Below are 20,000 nucleotides of genomic sequence, written 5' to 3'. Positions count from 1 at the left end.
ATCCTGGATCAGACATAACAACCCAGTGTTTGTGTAGTTTTTGTGTAACCCAGATCCTGGGTCAGACATAACAACCCAGTGTTTGGGTAGTTTTTGTGCAACCCAGATCCTGGGTCAGACGTAACAACTCAGTGTTTGGGTAGTTTTTGTGTAACCCAGATCCTGAGTCAGACGGAACAACCCAGTGTTTGTGTAGTTTTTGTGTTACCAAGATCCTGTGTCAGACGTAACAACCCAGTGTTTGTGTAGTTTTTGTGTAACCCAGATCCTGGGTCAGACGTAACAACCCAGTGTCTGGGTAGTTTTTGTGTAACCCAGATCCTGGGTCAGACGTAACAACCCAGTATTTGGGTAGTTTTTGTGTAACCCAGATCCTGAGTCAGACGGAACAACCCAGTGTTTGTGTAGTTTTTGTGTTACCAAGATCCTGTGTCAGAAGTAACAACCCAGTGTTTGTGTAGTTTTTGTGTAACCCAGATCCTGAGTCAGACTAACAACCTACAGTTTGGGTAGTTTTTGTGTTACCCAGATCCTGGGTCAGACGGAACAACCCAGTGTTTGTGTAGTTTTTGTGTAACCCAGATCCTGAGTCAGACGTAACAACCCACAGTTTTTGTGTTACCCTGATCCTGGGTCAGACGTAATAACCCAGTGTTTGGGTAGTTTTTGTGTCACCCAGATCCTGGATCAGACATAACAACCCAGTGTTTGTGTAGTTTTTGTGTAACCCAGATCCTGGGTCAGACATAACAACCCAGTGTTTGGGTAGTTTTTGTGCAACCCAGATCCTGGGTCAGACGTAACAACTCAGTGTTTGGGTAGTTTTTGTGTAACCCAGATCCTGAGTCAGACGGAACAACCCAGTGTTTGTGTAGTTTTTGTGTTACCAAGATCCTGTGTCAGACGTAACAACCCAGTGTTTGTGTAGTTTTTGTGTAACCCAGATCCTGGGTCAGACGTAACAACCCAGTGTCTGGGTAGTTTTTGTGTAACCCAGATCCTGGGTCAGACGTAACAACCCAGTATTTGGGTAGTTTTTGTGTAACCCAGATCCTGAGTCAGACGGAACAACCCAGTGTTTGTGTAGTTTTTGTGTTACCAAGATCCTGTGTCAGAAGTAACAACCCAGTGTTTGTGTAGTTTTTGTGTAACCCAGATCCTGAGTCAGACTAACAACCTACAGTTTGGGTAGTTTTTGTGTTACCCAGATCCTGGGTCAGACGGAACAACCCAGTGTTTGTGTAGTTTTTGTGTAACCCAGATCCTGAGTCAGACGTAACAACCCACAGTTTTTGTGTTACCCTGATCCTGGGTCAGACGTAATAACCCAGTGTTTGGGTAGTTTTTGTGTCACCCAGATCCTGGGTCAGACGTAACAACCCAGTGTTTGGGTAGTTTTTGTGTCACCCAGATCCTGGGTCAGACGTAACAACCCAGTGTTTGGGTCGTTTTTGTGTAACCCAGATCCTGGGTCAGACGTAACAACCCACAGTTTGGGTAGTTTTTGTGTAACTCAGATCCTGAGTCAGACGTAACAACCCACAGTTTGGGTAGTTTTTGTGTAACTCAGATCCTGAGTCAGACGTAACAACCCACAGTTTGGGTAGTTTTTGTGTAACCCATATCCTGGGTCAGACGGAACAACCCAGTGTTTGTGTAGTTTTTGTGTAACCCAGATCCTGAGTCAGACGTAACAACCCACAGTTTGGGTAGTTTTTGTGTAACCCAGATCCTGGGTCAGACGTAACAACCCAGTGTTTGTGTAGTTTTTGTGTTACCCAGATCCTGGGTCAGACGGAACAACCCAGTGTTTGTGTAGTTTTTGTGTAACCCAGATCCTGGGTCAGACGGAACTACCCACAGTTTGGGTAGTTTTTGTGTAACCCAGATCCTGAGTCAGACGTAACAACCCACAGTTTGGGTAGTTTTTGTGTAACCCAGATCCTGGGTCAGATGGAACAACCCAGTGTTTGTGTAGTTTTTGTGTAACCCAGATCCTGAGTCAGACGTAACAACCCACAGTTTGGGTAGTTTTTGTGTAACTCAGATCCTGGATCAGACGTAACAACCCAGTGTTTGTGTAGTTTTTGTGTAACTCAGATCCTGGGTCAGACGTAACAACCCAGTGTTTGTGTAGTTTTTGTGTAACTCAGATCCTGGGTCAGACGTAACAACCCAGTGTTTGTGTAGTTTTTGTGTAACTCAGATCCTGGATCAGACGTAACAACCCAGTGTTTGTGTAGTTTTTGTGTAACTCAGATCCTGGGTCAGACGTAACAACCCAGTGTTTGTGTAGTTTTTGTGTAACTCAGATCCTGGGTCAGACGTAACAACCCAGTGTTTGTGTAGTTTTTGTGTAACTCAGATCCTGGATCAGACGTAACAACCCAGTGTTTGTGTAGTTTTTGTGTAACTCAGATCCTGGGTCAGACGTAACAACCCAGTGTTTGTGTAGTTTTTGTGTAACTCAGATCCTGGGTCAGACGTAACAACCCAGTGTTTGTGTAGTTTTTGTGTAACTCAGATCCTGGGTCAGACGTAACAACCCAGTGTTTGTGTAGTTTTTGTGTAACCCAGATCCTGGGTCAGACGTAACAACCCAGTGTCTGGGTAGTTTTTGTGTAACCCAGATCCTGGGTCAGACGTAACAACCCAGTATTTGGGTAGTTTTTGTGTAACTAGGGTTGGGTATTGGTTGGGTTTTATCCGATACCAGTACCTACTCGGTATTTTTCAAACGGTTCCGGTGCTTAAACGGTTCTTAAACCGGTACTTAAGAAAACGAAACTACACACACTTTATCAAAAAAATTATATCTGTGTGTGTTTTCTGAATTTTTTTTTCTGATTTCTGATTAAATTAAAAATTGTGCTGATGTAGCCGAAAACACTTAAGTTAAGATAAAAATTTTGTCTTCTAATATTATTTATATATATTATATATATATTATATATCAATTATATTACATATTATATATTATAGACTTTTACAAAACAGAGAAATATCTGACACTGAGCAGAAATATTTAACACTCAAGCCTATTAGTGATCCAACGCTGCATACTCTTAAAGGTTACGTCCATGGATCACGGCTGAACGCGTCTTCTCCACACTCACTTACAAACAAACTTATAATATAAATTAGTATTAATATTGATAGCATCACTGGTAGCTTCGTTGCTAACTCACTGTCCATCTGTTAAAATGGCGAATATATCAGATGTAAGTAGTCTACCGCTTGGTGCAGGTGAGGACACATTTGAGCTTCACGTACTGCAGTCTGAGCTGGAAGCTGTTGAGAAACAGATCCACAACCTTTTATTGAGACAGGCCGAGCTGAGAGACCGGTGTTTGGCTCTTGAAACATCACGCGCCGATGCACACAAATCAGTGTTTAACGTTACTAACCCGCTGACTCCGACCGCGCCTACTCCGTGCGTTCCTCAGCATCGGTCGAAATCAGCCATGGTCTCGTTCACTCCGGCTCCAACACGCCACCATGAAGCCTGGGTGGTTCCGCAGCGGAAGACGCGAGTCAGGTTTAGACCAAGACTTTCTCCGACCCTCCCGGTTTTCGAGTTATCGACACAAAACCGCTTCTCCCCTCTACGCGAAACAGAACGCGATGCTGTGATCATCGGCGATTCCATCGTTCGGCACGTACACGCTACGTTAGGTAAAAGTAAGGTGCAAAGTCACTGCTTTCCTGGTGCTCGTGTTTCTGAAATCGCTGCTCGCGTTCCCGAGATCCTGAACGGTGACGAGCGCGTCGGAACTGTGGTCCTGCACGCGGGAGTGAACGACATCAGGCTGCGCCAGACGGAGATTCTGAAGAAAGACTTCAGGAATCTAATCGATACGGTACGCAGTACATCGCCTGAAACAACGATCATTGTGTCAGGACCGCTTCCCACGTACCGACTAGGGCATGAAAAGTTCAGCAGATTATTTGCGCTAAATGAATGGTTAATGTCATGGTGCAATGAGCAGAAACTGCTCTTTGTAAATAATTGGAATCTGTTTTGGGAGCGTCCTAGGCTTTTCCGTGCTGATGGCTTACACCCAAGCAGATTCGGAGCGGATCTTCTGTCAGATAACATCTCCAAAATGTTAAATACCCTTTGACTAGTAACCAAAAGTCCAAATCATAGTCTCTGCTGCACCAATTCAACTGATATAAATACTAGTGTAGAACATTGCATAGAAACCGTGTCTATTCCTCGTTTAGTGAGATCAAATAATAAATCTAATGCAGGATCTAGGAAAAATCTAATTGTTATTAAAACAGAAAATGTTGCTATTAGTAAACAAAAACTATTTCTAAAGCTAGGTCTTCTAAACATTAGATCACTCACACCTAAGGCAGTTATTGTAAATGAAATAGTCACAGATAATAGCTTCGATGTACTTTGCCTTACTGAAACCTGGCTTAAACCAAATGATTATTTCGGTATTAATGAGTCTACTCCTCCTGGATACTGTTATAAGCATGAGCCCCGTCTGATTGGTCGTGGCGGAGGTGTTGCAACCATTTATAAAGATATTCTAAATGTTACCCAGAAAACGGGTTATAAGTTTATTTCATTTGAAGTACTTGTACTAAATGTTACGCTCTTAGATGTTAGAAAAACATCCCTATTATCTCTAGCCTTGGCTACCGTATATAGACCGCCAGGGCCTTACGCTGATTTCCTAAAAGAGTTTGCAGATTTTCTCTCAGACCTATTAGTCAATGTCGATAAAGCACTAATTGTTGGAGATTTTAACATACACGTAGATAATCCAAATGATGCGTTAGGAGCTGCGTTTACAGATTTATTAAATTCATTTGGGGTCAAGCAAAACGTCACCGGACCAACACATCGTCTTAATCATACACTCGATTTAATTATATCACATGGAACCGATCCAACCGATATAGATATCATTCCACAAAGTGATGAAGTCACTGATCACTACATGGTAACTTGCATATTACATACTGCTGTAATATGTCATGCGGCGTCGCGTTATCAACCAGGCAGAACAATCCTCCCATCCACCATAGATAATTTCTCAAATTGCTTATCTAATCTGTCTCGGCTGCTGCCTGAACCCAAACAAACAGATGAACTAGAAGAACTAACTAGCACTATGAGCACCATTCTCTCTAGAACATTGGATGAGGTTGCACCTATTAAATTAAAAAAGGTCAGAGAGAAAAATAAAGCACCATGGTATAACAATACTACGCATGTTTTAAAGAGAGAAACGCGTATTTTAGAGCGTAAATGGAAACAAACTAATTTAGAGGTCTTTAGAATCGCGTGGAAAGACAGTATGTCACGTTATAAAAAGGCCCTAAAAGCGGCCAGGGCTGAGCACCTCCGCAAACTAATAGAAAACAACCAAAATAATCCAAGGTTTTTATTTAACACCGTGGCTAAACTAACAAATAAACAGACGTCACCCGAACAAAATATCCCGTTACAGTTCAGTAGTAATGATTTCATGAACTTCTTCTCTGAGAAAATAGAAAGCATCAGAACCACAATTGTAAACGTTCAATCTTCAATTGCGCCTTATAATTCAGCTTCAATTATCACCCCGAAAGAACAATTACAGTGCTTTGCAACTATAGAACAAAAAGAGTTAAATAAACTTATCACTTCATCTAAAACAACAACATGTTTATTAGATCCTATACCAACTAAACTACTGAAAGAAGTGTTACCTGTAGTGGAAGATCCTCTCCTCAATATTATTAACTCGTCTTTATCTTTAGGTCATGTTCCAAGAACATTTAAACTGGCAGTTATAAAACCTCTCATTAAGAAACCACAATTAGATCATAATAATCTAGCAAATTATAGACCCATTTCAAATCTTCCATTTATGTCTAAAATATTAGAAAAAGTGGTGTCCGCTCAACTGGGCTCTTTCTTGCAACAAAATGAGATCTATGAAAAGTTTCAGTCTGGATTCAGACCGCATCATAGCACTGAAACTGCGCTCGTTAAAATCACAAATGATTTACTTTTAGCTTCTGACCAAGGCTGTATCTCAATACTAGTTTTACTTGATCTTAGTGCTGCGTTCGATACTATAGATCATACATTACTCTTAGATCGACTACAAAATTATACTGGTGTTCAAGGACAAGCACTAAGCTGGTTCAAATCATACCTATCTGACCGCTACCATTTTGTCTATTTAAATGGAGAAAAATCGATCATAACTCCAGTAAACTATGGAGTGCCGCAGGGATCTGTATTAGGCCCTCTGTTATTTTCAATATATATGATGCCACTTGGAAATATTATAAGGAAACATGGAATTAGTTTCCATTGTTATGCTGATGACACTCAAATATATATTTCATCAAGGCCGGATGAAAACGCAAAATTTTCCAAATTGACAGAGTGTGTTAAAGATATAAAAGATTGGATGACCCGTAATTTTCTTTTATTAAATCCAGACAAGACAGAGGTAATACTTATCGGTTCAAAAAACCGCCCACAAAACCTCGCACAATACAACTTTAACATCATAGGATGTCCTGTTACTTTATCCTCTACAGTAAAAGACCTGGGTGTTATACTCGATTGCAACCTGTCTTTTGAAAATCACATTTCATATGTTACAAAAACAGCATTTTTCCACCTTAGAAACATTGCTAAGCTACGTAATATGCTATCAGTTTCTGATGCAGAAAAGTTAGTTCATGCATTCATGACCTCGAGACTGGATTACTGTAATGCTTTACTAGCTGGTTGTCCTGCATCCTCAATAAACAAGCTACAGTTAGTCCAAAATGCCGCCGCTAGAGTTCTTACGAGATCAAGAAAATATGATCATATAACACCGATTTTATCATCACTGCATTGGTTACCTATAAAGTTCCGTATTAATTACAAGGTATTGCTACTGACTTATAAAGCCCTAAACGGCTTAGCTCCAGTCTATTTAACGGATCTTCTGTCGCCCTATAATCCATCGCGCTCTTTAAGATCACTAAATTCAAGGCTTTTGGTCATACCTAGGATATCCAGAACCACCAAAGGAGGGAGAGCATTCTCACATTTGGCTCCAAAACTCTGGAATAGTCTTCCTGATACTGTTCGTTGCTCAGACTCGCTCTCCCAGTTTAAAACTAGATTAAAGTCGCATCTCTTCAGCCAGGCATTCATATAATCCTACAGTTCAAACTACAATCCGGCCTCTAGCTCATAAATGCCAGAGGAGAACTGGCCCCCGACTGAGCCTGGGTTCTCCCAAGGTTTTTTTTTCTCCATTAGGTCACCTGATGGAGTTTTAGGACACCATTAGGTCACTTGATGAAGTTTTTCGGTTCCTTGCCACTGTTGCCTTTGGCTTGCTCAGTTGGGGATATTTTGGGGATATTTAATTTTATTTTATCAATCAATAAATTCCTCTTGAAACAAACTTTGTTGTATTATTTTAATTTAATACTGTGAAGCTGCTTTGATACAATCTGTATTGTGAAAAGCGCTATACAAATAAACTTGACTTGACTTGACTTGACAAAGTATAGCCTCATATAAATATACTTGATATAGGCTACTTCATACTTGATATGCAAGATTTGCAGTTGGTATTAAAATACTAGACTAAAGCCTGTTTTATGCTTCTGCGTCGAATCGACGGCGTACCCCCGCGGACCCCTCTGCGTCGACGCGAACCTCGACGCGACCCCTCCGCCGTAGCTTGACGTGCACCTCCAAAAAATTGTAACTACGCGTCGCGGTGACGCAGACCGCAGGGGCTGTGATTGGTCAGATTATACATCATTTCCGGAGTAAAATATATTAAAATAGAAAACAGTCATTTTAAATTGTCATAAAATATGTTTTGTTTTATTGTTTTTTATATACTAAACACAGCCTTGGTGAGCAGAAGAGACTTCTTTTAAAAACATTAAAAATCTTACCGATCTAAAACTTTTGACCGGTAGTGTATATGTATATATTTATATATATTCTTTTCTTTTTTTGTTGTTGCTAGAAATAAACTTCAATCAATCAAATCAATGTTTGTTTTGAAAAAAAGTTTGTTGTTTATTTACAATACAATGTTCACGGGTACATCATGGATATCAAGTAATTAACCAAGTCTGCCACGGGACACTACATTATCCTGCCATGGCACCGTGGTCGAACCCATTTTGTAGCCCAACCCGGTGATCTTTGCACCCGAAGATAAAATCTTTAAAGTCACTGCCAGTCTCTGAGCGAGGTCAATAGGCATACTGTGTGTAGTCTGATGCTGTATTAACGGCTTTAAACGATGAACAAGATCGTCAAATCGACCTTTCGACATCCGAAAATACTTAGAGTGCATTTCTTCGTCCAAGTCCCTCAGCGGTCGAACAACCGTAACAAATTCGCCAATCCTTCCCCTGTCTTCGTGCACTGGTCGTACAGACCACCTTCGCTGACGTCTTTTTCTTCTACGATTAAACATTTGCAATAAAATCATTTGTTGATTAGCTCCAGCTGCAACAACACTCTCTCTCTTTCGCTCGCCATTGTCGGAAATGAAAAAGCGGAACCGGCGCATGGAACCAAAACAAACTAGGAAAGAGATTCGCGAACCACACCACCCCCCTAGCGTTCTGGCGGTGAAATGCACCGCGATGCAACGCAACCCGACGCAGAACCATAAAACGGTCACGACGCCGTTGGAGTGACGGCGTAGCTACGCCGTGGAGTTGACGCAGAAGCATAATGAGGACTTTACCCGAAGAGGAACACTGCAGCTGAACTTGAACTTTAGTCAAGAATGTCAGAGGTTTTGGGTTCTAATCCGCATGCGTAGTTTTTTTAAACCGATAATGCTCATCAGTGGTTGTATATCAAGCAGGGACACTTTGTGTGCATTATATGTTGTGATTTCACCAGAACGAATAGATATGAGGCGCCGTCTAGGGCTTAAATCGAACTTCATTCACGCACACATAAAACGCTTGCATACACATATACTAAGTAGTCACACATACATGTATACTGCTGAATGCTCCAACTATATGAAATGCACAACGTCACATCTAAAGTCGCTCACGCACACACACACAAACCGCACACATACTCATCTGAGACGCGAGCACACACACACACACAAACACACAAACACAAACTCGCGCACATACTCATCTGAGACGCGAGCACACACACACACACACACACACACACACACACAAACTCGCGCACATGCTCATCTGAGACGCGAGCACACACACACACACACACACACACACAAACTCGCGCACATACTCATCTGAGACGCGAGCACGCACACACAAACTCTCCAAGCACATAACGTTACTCATATAGACGGCGCCTCATAAATAGATCGATCTCTGCAACGTATTGAAGCGCGCGTCCGAGACGAGTGCGGTGTGCGTGAGCCACAAGAGAAAATAATTTTCAGCGCTAGATCGTCTCTTATTTAACAAACGAACGAAATGAATGCTCTGCTGGTTAACTGGAGATGTTTTGTTATTGGATCATTCGTGCCGCGAGATGTTTTATAGGGGGCGGTGAAAAAAGTCAGGCACCGAAATCAGGCACCGAAAGTTTCGTTCTTATTCGGTCTGGTTACTACCGTTTACGTCGGAACCGGTTCCCTATTGGAACCGGGTTTCGGTACCCAACCCTATGTGTAACCCAGATCCTGAGTCAGACGGAACAACCCAGTGTTTGTGTAGTTTTTGTGTTACCAAGATCCTGTGTCAGAAGTAACAACCCAGTGTTTGTGTAGTTTTTGTGTAACCCAGATCCTGAGTCAGACTAAGAACCTACAGTTTGGGTAGTTTTTGTGTTACCCAGATCCTGGGTCAGACGGAACAACCCAGTGTTTGTGTAGTTTTTGTGTAACCCAGATCCTGAGTCAGACGTAACAACCCACAGTTTTTGTGTTACCCTGATCCTGGGTCAGACGTAATAACCCAGTGTTTGGGTAGTTTTTGTGTCACCCAGATCCTGGGTCAGACGTAACAACCCAGTGTTTGGGTAGTTTTTGTGTCACCCAGATCCTGGGTCAGACGTAACAACCCAGTGTTTGGGTCGTTTTTGTGTAACCCAGATCCTGGGTCAGACGTAACAACCCACAGTTTGGGTAGTTTTTGTGTAACTCAGATCCTGAGTCAGACGTAACAACCCACAGTTTGGGTAGTTTTTGTGTAACCCAGATCCTGGGTCAGACGGAACAACCCAGTGTTTGTGTAGTTTTTGTGTAACCCAGATCCTGAGTCAGACGTAACAACCCACAGTTTGGGTAGTTTTTGTGTAACCCAGATCCTGGGTCAGACGTAACAACCCAGTGTTTGTGTAGTTTTTGTGTTACCCAGATCCTGGGTCAGACGGAACAACCCAGTGTTTGTGTAGTTTTTGTGTAACCCAGATCCTGGGTCAGACGGAACAACCCACAGTTTGGGTAGTTTTTGTGTAACCCAGATCCTGAGTCAGACGTAACAACCCACAGTTTGGGTAGTTTTTGTGTAACCCAGATCCTGGGTCAGATGGAACAACCCAGTGTTTGTGTAGTTTTTGTGTAACCCAGATCCTGAGTCAGACGTAACAACCCACAGTTTGGGTAGTTTTTGTGTAACTCAGATCCTGGATCAGACGTAACAACCCAGTGTTTGTGTAGTTTTTGTGTAACTCAGATCCTGGGTCAGACGTAACAACCCAGTGTTTGTGTAGTTTTTGTGTAACTCAGATCCTGGGTCAGACGTAACAACCCAGTGTTTGTGTAGATTTTGTGTAACTCAGATCCTGGATCAGACGTAACAACCCAGTGTTTGTGTAGTTTTTGTGTAACTCAGATCCTGGGTCAGACGTAACAACCCAGTGTTTGTGTAGTTTTTGTGTAACTCAGATCCTGGGTCAGACGTAACAACCCAGTGTTTGTGTAGTTTTTGTGTAACTCAGATCCTGGATCAGACGTAACAACCCAGTGTTTGTGTAGTTTTTGTGTAACTCAGATCCTGGGTCAGACGTAACAACCCAGTGTTTGTGTAGTTTTTGTGTAACTCAGATCCTGGGTCAGACGTAACAACCCAGTGTTTGTGTAGTTTTTGCGTAACTCAGATCCTGGGTCAGACGTAACAACCCAGTGTTTGTGTAGTTTTTGTGTTACCCAGATCCTGGGTCAGACGGAACAACCCAGTGTTAGTGTAGTTTTTGTGTAACCCAGTACCCAGATCCTGAGTCAGACGTAACAACCCAGTGTTTGGGTAGTTTTTGTGTAACCCAGATCCTGAGTCAGACGTAACAACCCAGTGTTTGGGTAGTTTTTGTGTAACTCAGATCCTGGGTCAGACGTAACAACCCAGTGTTTGGGTAGTTTTTGTGTAACACAGATCCTGGGTCAGACGTAACAACCCAGTGTTTGTGTAGTTTTTGTGTTACCCAGATCCTGGGTCAGACGGAACAACCCAGTGTTTGTGTAGTTTTTGTGTAACCCAGATCCTGGGTCAGACGGAACAACCCAGTGTTTGTGTAGTTTTTGTGTAACCCAGATCCTGAGTCAGACGTAACAACCCACAGTTTGGGTAGTTTTTGTGTAACTCAGATCCTGGGTCAGACGTAACAACCCAGTGTTTGGGTAGTTTTTGTGTAACTCAGATCCTGGGTCAGACGGAACAACCCAGTGTTTGGGTAGTTTTTGTGTAACCCAGATCCTGGGTCAGACGTAACAACCCAGTGTTTGTGTAGTTTTTGTGTTACCCAGATCCAGGGTCAGACGTAAAAACCCAGGGTTGAGTTATTTATCGCAGGCTTTGAGAGCAGTGCAGCTCCATTAAATTGTTGTGTATGTTCAATAAAATACAGGATTGTGTACATTTTATTTTATCTATAAATTCATTATTGTTCTGTATATCGTTTAATTTTATGCAAAGCAACATACAGGGGTGCGATGTGAGTCCCCTCAACAAGTGTCGCGTTGGTCTTTTCGCGTGATGGAAACGTCTGATGCCTTGCATAAAATGTTATGATTTTATAAAAAAAAAGATCCAGAATATAAACGCTTAGAAAGATAAATATGTTCTCAGAACTGTACACTGAAAAATAGTTGAGGATTTAAGTTAATCTGTAAACATATATTCATGTATGAAGTAAAATAATAATAATATAAAAGCTAGTACTATAAAAATTAATCAACCAAATATGATGGGTAAAATTAACCCAATGTGTTCTGTCCTATATTTACCCAGCCCTAGCCAGATTGTGTTGTTTTTAACCCAGTGTTTTTTATAGTGTTCTGAACCAGAAATGGTTCTCCTACAGCATCACACCCTTTTGGAACCTTTATTTTAAGAGTGTAAGAAGCAACTTTAGCCTTGAATTGAGGCCAGATAATGTGTTTCTGCACCAGACAGGACCGTTTGCTATTGATTTTCCTTGAAATCTGTTTTAGCAAGAAGATATTCAGCAGCGACTGAAGCCTAACCTTTAGTTTACGAAGCATAAACTCGTTTAAATTCTCATAATGAGTGGATCTAAAACACTCTCTCTCACACACACACACACACACACACACACACACACACGCGTGGAGTGTTCGGTAGCTCTGAGCGCCTCCACAATGTGTCCTTGTGAAAAACGAGGCCTTCGGTTTCCTTTCCACGAGCCAAGACTTCTTTACACACCAACTACAGAAACAAACCGCATAGGGCACTCCAAACATACATCTCTGTTTTCTTTAATAAGCTGTGTTTTCAAAACCACTAAGATGTCTGAAGGACATTAATTCCCTAAAAATGTCACGGCTTGTAAAAATACTCTTGTTATCAAAACCACGACGGCCAATTTATTGCACATTTGACAAGCCAAGGAGCCACAGCATCGATACAACCTCTGAAATAATGGAGTATGATGGAGTGTAATGGAGTGTAATGGTCAAATTCATACGGTTTATGCTTTATAAATGAAACTGGTTAGTCATGCTAACTTGACAATATGTTTCACAAGTTAAGAATGTTTCAGAGGGGGGGTGTTTTGACCTGGGTTGTATAACTGTACACTGGGAAACACACACAAGCTCAAAGCAAATCAGAATTCTCTTCCATAGAATTCCACGAGTTGACGAGGCGTTTGTCCCACACACACTGAAGAAAGACTCTTAACTGATGGGCAAGCCTGAGTCCCGATGCAATACGTCTCCAGATAGCGTTTAGAGATGAAGACCGGGAATAAAACATGACACACACACTGATGATGAGCGCTGATGAAGGTTATAAGCGTAGTAGAGAAACGATGCTCAACTTCTGTTTTGGTTACTTGGAATGTTTTTATTCAAAGCAAATCATAGGACACCAATAGCTGGCATATTTCTCCTCATTATTTTATGAATTATTAATTATTTTACATTTGCATTATGTGCAGTTTGAGAAGTAATTTGTTGTTTTGATGCATAAATTGCACTTTTCCATATCCATATATAGTCAAACCAACCATATCCATATATATGTCCTGCACCCACTAGTAAAAAATATATATAAAAATATATATGCTGTCTGAATAATTTTTGGTTTGACTGCATATATATATATCAGAGATGCACCGATACTTATTTTCTCCACCGATAACCAATTATTCAGAATGATATCGGCCGATACCGATGGTGTTTGATTTTTGTTAAGGAAAAAAAATCTCTCCCAAATAATGTTGCAAACTATTCAGGAAACCTCTCATCTGGTGCACTATAATAGTAGAGGTTAAAATTAAGAGCTATTATGTTCAACTGCTATTTATTTCCAGATATAATATTTACTCTAAAAAAAAAAAACTAAAAAAACCCCGGAAATGTATAGAACTCAGTTTCACATAAGGTCGTTTTCATAAACACTTCTTCATGGCAGTTGTATTCAAACATAATTAACAGTAAATAAGCTCATCTCTAGTGTTTGTATAGCTAATGAACTGAACACTGGTTAACTCTCCTGAGGTAAACTCAACATTCAGTGATATCGTTCACAAGCTGTTTTACTGACGTCCTTCTGCGGTTGAAACAGATTGAGTGATTACACGAGTCATGACACAGATTTTGGTAAATTGTACCGTATCTTTCAACATACCTTCTGATGTCCATGCATGTTTTTCTAGATATAGTTTGTATTAAAGTGTAAGAAAAGACTCCGCTTGAACTGAGACGCTACAGCGATCCGTCACGTCACGTTTAAGAGCGTCAAAACGCCACAGAAACTGTGCGGCGGGAGCCTCGTGGACTGAGTTTCTGTTCATGAATGTGATGTTATTAACAGAAACTCTTATTAAAGTCCCTGTTGGTTTAATGCTCAGCTGTCCCAATTCTTCTGTCCATATACTGTAAGAAATGTCACAAAAAAGCTAGTCAAAAACTTGTTCAGTCATTTCAACTCAGTGTTTTAAATCTTGCCTAGATGAATCTTGAATAATTTAATAACGAAGGTGAAATTAGCCGCGTTTCCATTACCCTTCAAATTGCGCAAATTGAAATTGCGAATTGAAAATACAGCCAATGGAAACACGCAAAAACTCCCATTTATCGCAAAAAAGTTTCTACACTCGCATGAGGAGGTTTTTCAGGCAATTCGAAAAATAAATATTTCGCAAAACTGCAATGGAAACAGTTTCCCTTTCAAGGGAACTCCCGTTGCGTCGAAACTGACGCTATGGGAACGCTTTGCGTGATGACGTCTTGAAGCACATGTAAAATCAGTCCAATGGTGTGGCGGAACGTCAGAGGCGGGTGACGTCACGTACCAGGAAGCTATAAAAGCCGGCCCGAAACAGAAAACGAAAGCTTTCTGAGTCTTCAGTTGCGCTCTGTGTTGAATCTGTCCTTGTTATTTGGTGTTGTCTGTCTATATTATATATATATATATTCAGTATGGCGAGCAAGCAGCAGTTTAGAGTGTGTGTCCATCCCTGCCCGCGTTATTTAACGGGAGGTGATACTCACACTCTTTGTGTTGTTTGTTTGGGTGAGGAGCATGCCCAGTCAGCACTCGAGGGTGGTGACTGTGTGCATTGCGAGGCGGTTCCATTGCGTACGCTCCGATCCCGCTTGGCTCGGTTCAATCCCGATCACGTTCCCCAGGGCTTGGGTCCCGCCGCTGCCGAGGCACGGCGTCGATCTCAGACCTGGGGTTCACAAATGGATTTATCAGTGGATGTTGAGACGGGCTCTGCCTTATCTCAACATCCTTCTGATAGATCCAGTGCCTCTCATCAGGGTGTGGAAGCACGCGCTGCGGTTTCTTCCCCCCCCCGATGGAGGCACCAATACTGCAATTGTCCAGCTCTGAGGAGTTGGACGTTGTTAGTATTGAAGCTGAGTCTGAGGATTCGCCACCTCAGTCTCACGCTTTTGAGGAATTGCTCGATGTTGTCACGAGAGCAGTTCACAGATTATCTATTGAGTGGCCAGAGGATAGGCAGGACGTTCGTTCGAAAAGTAAGCTCGACGAACGCTTCCTGCCATCTCGTACACAGCCTCAGCGAAGAAGCCTTCCGTTTTTCCCCGATCTCCACACCGAGGTGTCGAAATCGTGGGGAAAACCGGTTTCATACAGAGTGTATGCACCACAAACATCCCACTATTCTTCCATTCACAAATATAAAGAATATGGTTATGGGGAGATGCCGAAGGTGGAGGAGACGCTTGCGAGCTATCTCTCTCCAGCAACGGCATCTTCCCTGAAAGCTCCTTCACTTCCCTCTAAGCCAGTAAAATTCACATCATCTCTGGTTCATAAATCGTATGCAGCCGCTGGTCAAGCTGCAGCGTGTCTGCATACGATGTCTATTATGCAAGCCTATCAGGCAGAATTATTGGGGGATTTAGAGGAGGGCGGGGGAATTGGTCCTGACACAGTGGCTGAACTACGCAGAGCCACAGATCTGTCTCTCAGGGCCACCAAGGAGACCGCTAAATCAATCGGGCGGTCTATGGCAGCCCTGGTGGCCACTGAGAGACATCTGTGGCTCAATTTGAGCGATATAAAAGAGAAAGAAAAGCACGTTCTTTTAGATGCTCCGGTTTCCACTGTTGGTTTATTTGGTGATGCAGTAAACAGTGCGGTAGCTAAATCTCAGGAAGCTGCTAAACAGGCAGCTGCATTACAAAAACTTCTCCCCCGCCGTTCTTTCATTGAGGCTGCTGAGCGGGAGCAGCCTCACTCCTCTAAGAAGAGCGCTGAACATCGTGCCACTCAAAAACAGAGTGTGTCCTCTCGTGCTCCCCCACAAAAATCTCGGGGACACGGAGGGCGCTCTCAAACCCAGCAGTCTTCGAGGGGTAAAACGGATCTGCGGACCGTTATTACCGCCAAGAAGGCTGCTGGGAAAAAGTCCTGATGTCTGAGGGCTCAGGACAAATGAGGGTAGTCCCCCCGAAGCAGAGCGGTTAACACCTCTTTTCACGGTGCCCGTCTCTCTTCGGTGCCCTCAGGGGACCGTTCTGCCAACCCTGCCACCTCTGGTGTTACAGGGCGCAGCGGTCTCCGGCGAGCACATATCTCAAGGTCCACCCGGAAACGTAGTGGCCTCGGGATGCCCGCCCCCTCTGAGGAGGGTGCTAGAGCAGTCTGTTTGGTCGTTCCCTGCCGGTGTGCCGTTACAGGGCGACGAACCGACTACTCAACAGCAGGAGAAAAATACGGTGCCATCTCTCTTCGGTGCCCTCAGGGGACCGTTCTGCCAACCCTGCCGCCTCCGGTGTTACAGGGCGCAGCGGTCTCCGGCGAGCACATATCTCAAGGTCCACCCGGAAACGTAGTGGCCTCGGGATGCCCGCCCCCTCTGAGGAGGGTGCTGGAGCAGTCTGTTTGGTCGTTCCCTGCCGGTGCGCCGTTACAGGGCGACGAACCGACTACTCAACAGCAACAAAATCCAGAAACCAGTCTCGAGAGACTGGTACCTCTAGTAGAATCTTTGACAGCGTGGAAGCTACTGTCAAATGTTTCTCGTTGGGTCCTGCAGACCGTGGAAAAAGGGTATTCTATTAACGCCCACCGCGGTTTATGGGGGTCCTGCCCACAGTGGTGGGCCCCGAGCAGGTTCTGGTTATGGAACAGGAAGTAAACACTCTGTTAGAGAAAGGGGCCATAGAATATGTACCCCCCTCCAACAGGGAAACCGGGTTTTACAGCCGGTACTTCATAGTTCCAAAAAAGGACGGGGGATTGCGTCCCATTTTAGATCTTCGAGTTCTGTACGAGTCAGCCATGCAGCTCAAGTTCAAAATGTTAACCTTGAGACAAATCGTGCCACAGATCAGGTCCGAGGACTGGTTTGTCACGATAGACCTCAAGGACGCATATTTCCATCCGTCCGTGTCATTGGAAGTTCCTGAGGTTTGCTTTCGGGGGCAAAGCATACCAATATCGAGTTCTTCCATTCGGCCTGGCTTTATCACCCCGCACTTTCACCAAATGCGTGGATGCAGCTCTGGCGCCTCTGCGCCTCCGGGGTATTCGCATCACGAACTACATCGACGATTGGTTGATTTTAGCTCAGTCGCATTAGATGGCAGTTCAACATCGAGATGTTGTTCTCGCCCATATGAAAGAGTTGGGGTTACGGCTGAACGCCAAGAAGAGTGTGCTTTCTCCATTTTAGAGGACCACTTTTTTAGGCGTGGTTTGGGATTCAGTGTCGATGCAGGCGCGCCTGTCATCGCCACGCTTCGATTCCATCCTGGCAGCTGTGAGAAGTGTAAAGCTAGGCCAGCTACTCACTGTCAAACAGTTCCAGAGACTGTTGGGTCTCATGGCAGCAGCTTCCAACGGGATACCTGTTGGACTGCTGCACATGAGGCCCCTGCAGTGGTGGCTCAGGACCAGAGGGTTTTTCCCCGAGGGGCAACCCATTTCACACAATCAAGGTCACGCGGTGATGCCTACGTGCCTTGGTTATGTGGAAGAAACCTTGGTTCCTGTCCCAGGGCCCAGTGCTGGGAGCTCCTTGTCGTCGCAAACTGCTAACGACGGATGCTTCCCTCACGGGTTGGGGAGCGATCCTGAGGGTCGCTCATCTCAAGGTCTGTGGGAAGACCATCATCGTTCCTGGCATTCTATAGCCTAGAGATGTTAGCTGTCTTCCGGGCTCTGAGGAGCTTTATCACAGGTCTCAGGGGACACCATGTGTAGTACATACGGACAACACGTCGGTAGTCGCCTATATCAAGGGGGTTTGCGCTGGCATGCCATATCCTCTTGTGGTCCCAGGGGAAGTTGCTGTCACTCAAGGCAGCCTACATCCCCGGGGTCCAGAATATAGGAGCAGACACTCTGTCGAGACAGGGGCCGAGGCCCGGGGAATGGTGGCTCCACCCCCGAGGTGGTGGAGCTGATATGGAAATTATAAGTGGATCTGTTTGCGTCTCGAGAGACGTCTCACTGTCCACTTTGGTTCTCCTTCACGCATCCAGCTCCTCTGGGACTGGATGCTATGGTACAGACGTGGCCGAGGCTACGTCTGTACGCCTTTCCCCCAGTTGCTCTGCTCCCGGGAGTTCTGGAAAGAGTTCGCAGGGACCGGGTTTGCCTGCTTTTTATAGCCCCGCGCTGGCCGGGCAGAGTATGGTTTCCCGATCTTGTGTCCCTCCTCGACGGGCATCCTCTGGAGCTACCCGTCAGGAGGGACCTTCTGTCCCAAGCAGGGGGCTCAATATTTCACCCCCGCCCAGAACTGTGGAACCTGTGGGCTTGGCCTCTGAGGGGGCCCAGCTCATAGAGTCAGGTCTCTCAACTGAGGTTGTTGAGACCATTCTACAGTCCAAGCTCCCTCCACGAGGAAACTTTATGCCCTGAACTGAAGAGTATTCACCTCTTTGTGTAGTGACCGTCGGTTGGATCCAGTCAACTGCCCAATTGGTACAGTTCTGGAGTTCCTGCAGGACCGGTTCACTGCAGGTCTGACCCTGTCCACTTTAAAGGTTTATGTGGCGGCCGTAGGTGCTAACCACAGTCCTTTGGGTGGAATGTCTGTGGGGAAAGACCCTTTGGTATCGCGTTTCCCTCGTGGCACTTGGAGGTCCTCCTCCCTTTCGAAATCGGACCAGGAGGCGAATAATTTGCTTTGCCCTGTTCGGGCGTTAGACGCGTATGTCCACAGAGCTGCCCTGTGGCGTAAAAGTGACTTTTGCTCCCCTAACAAGGGAGGTCCAGTGTCTAAGCAAAGGATGAGCAAGTGGGTGGTTGAGACTATCTCACTGGCTTATGAGGCGGCTGGACAGCCTTCTCCTTTGGCTGTCCGGTCGCTCTCTACTAGGAGTATGGCGGCCTCTAAGGCCCTTATATCAGGAGTATCGTTACAGGACGTCTGTGATGCGGCAGGCTGGTCCTCACCGCACACCTTCGTCAGGTTCTACTCTCTGGATTTAGACTCTACTCCAGGGTCTCATGTTTTGTCTTCTTAGTGCTGCTCACATGATTACACACAGGACAGACATTTGTAGCTATGGAGGCGTTGGTATAGACGTTCCCATAGCGTCAGTTTCGACGCAACGGGAGTTCCCTTGAAAGGGAACGCCTCGGTTACGACTGTAACCTCGGTTCCCTGAAGAGGGAACGAGCGTTGCGTCGCCTTGCCATATCTCCTTCATGCCTGTCAGCGCGACTTCAGACTTTACGAAGCTTTCGTTTTCTGTTTCGGGCCGGCTTTTATAGCTTCCTGGTACGTGACGTCACCCGCCTCTGACGTTCCGCCACACCATTGGACTGATTTTACATGTGCTTCAAGACGTCATCACGCAAAGGGTTCCCATAGCGTCAGTTTCGACGCAACGCTCGTTCCCTCTTCAGGGAACCGAGGTTACAGTCGTAACCGAGGCGTTTTGTGCATTTACAGGTCAGCTGACGCAGATGAGGTGGTGTGATTGGACAGAAGACGAGACAGAGTTCTTTATTAAATTCATATAAGACAAAATAATTACAGGAATAATGGATTCTAAACCTCAAATAAATGCCACAATCAAGACCTGGAAGCAGATCTGAGGGAGAAACACCCAGAA

At 44.4% G+C, this 20,000-nt stretch overlaps 1 long non-coding RNA gene across 1 annotated transcript in view; it reads right to left on the bottom strand.

The window, feature by feature from the left end:
- The window catches only part of LOC309485393, a 73,136-nt gene that overhangs the window by 729 nt on the left and 52,407 nt on the right, over nucleotides 1-20,000 (bottom strand). The window lies entirely within an intron of this gene.

This window comes from Leuciscus leuciscus (assembly GCF_965113295.1).
Source record: "Leuciscus leuciscus genome assembly, chromosome: 21".
Lineage (NCBI taxonomy): Eukaryota > Metazoa > Chordata > Actinopteri > Cypriniformes > Leuciscidae > Leuciscus > Leuciscus leuciscus.
Note: the sequence above shows the minus strand (reverse complement) of the source record. Positions and strands in the feature narration are given on the sequence as shown.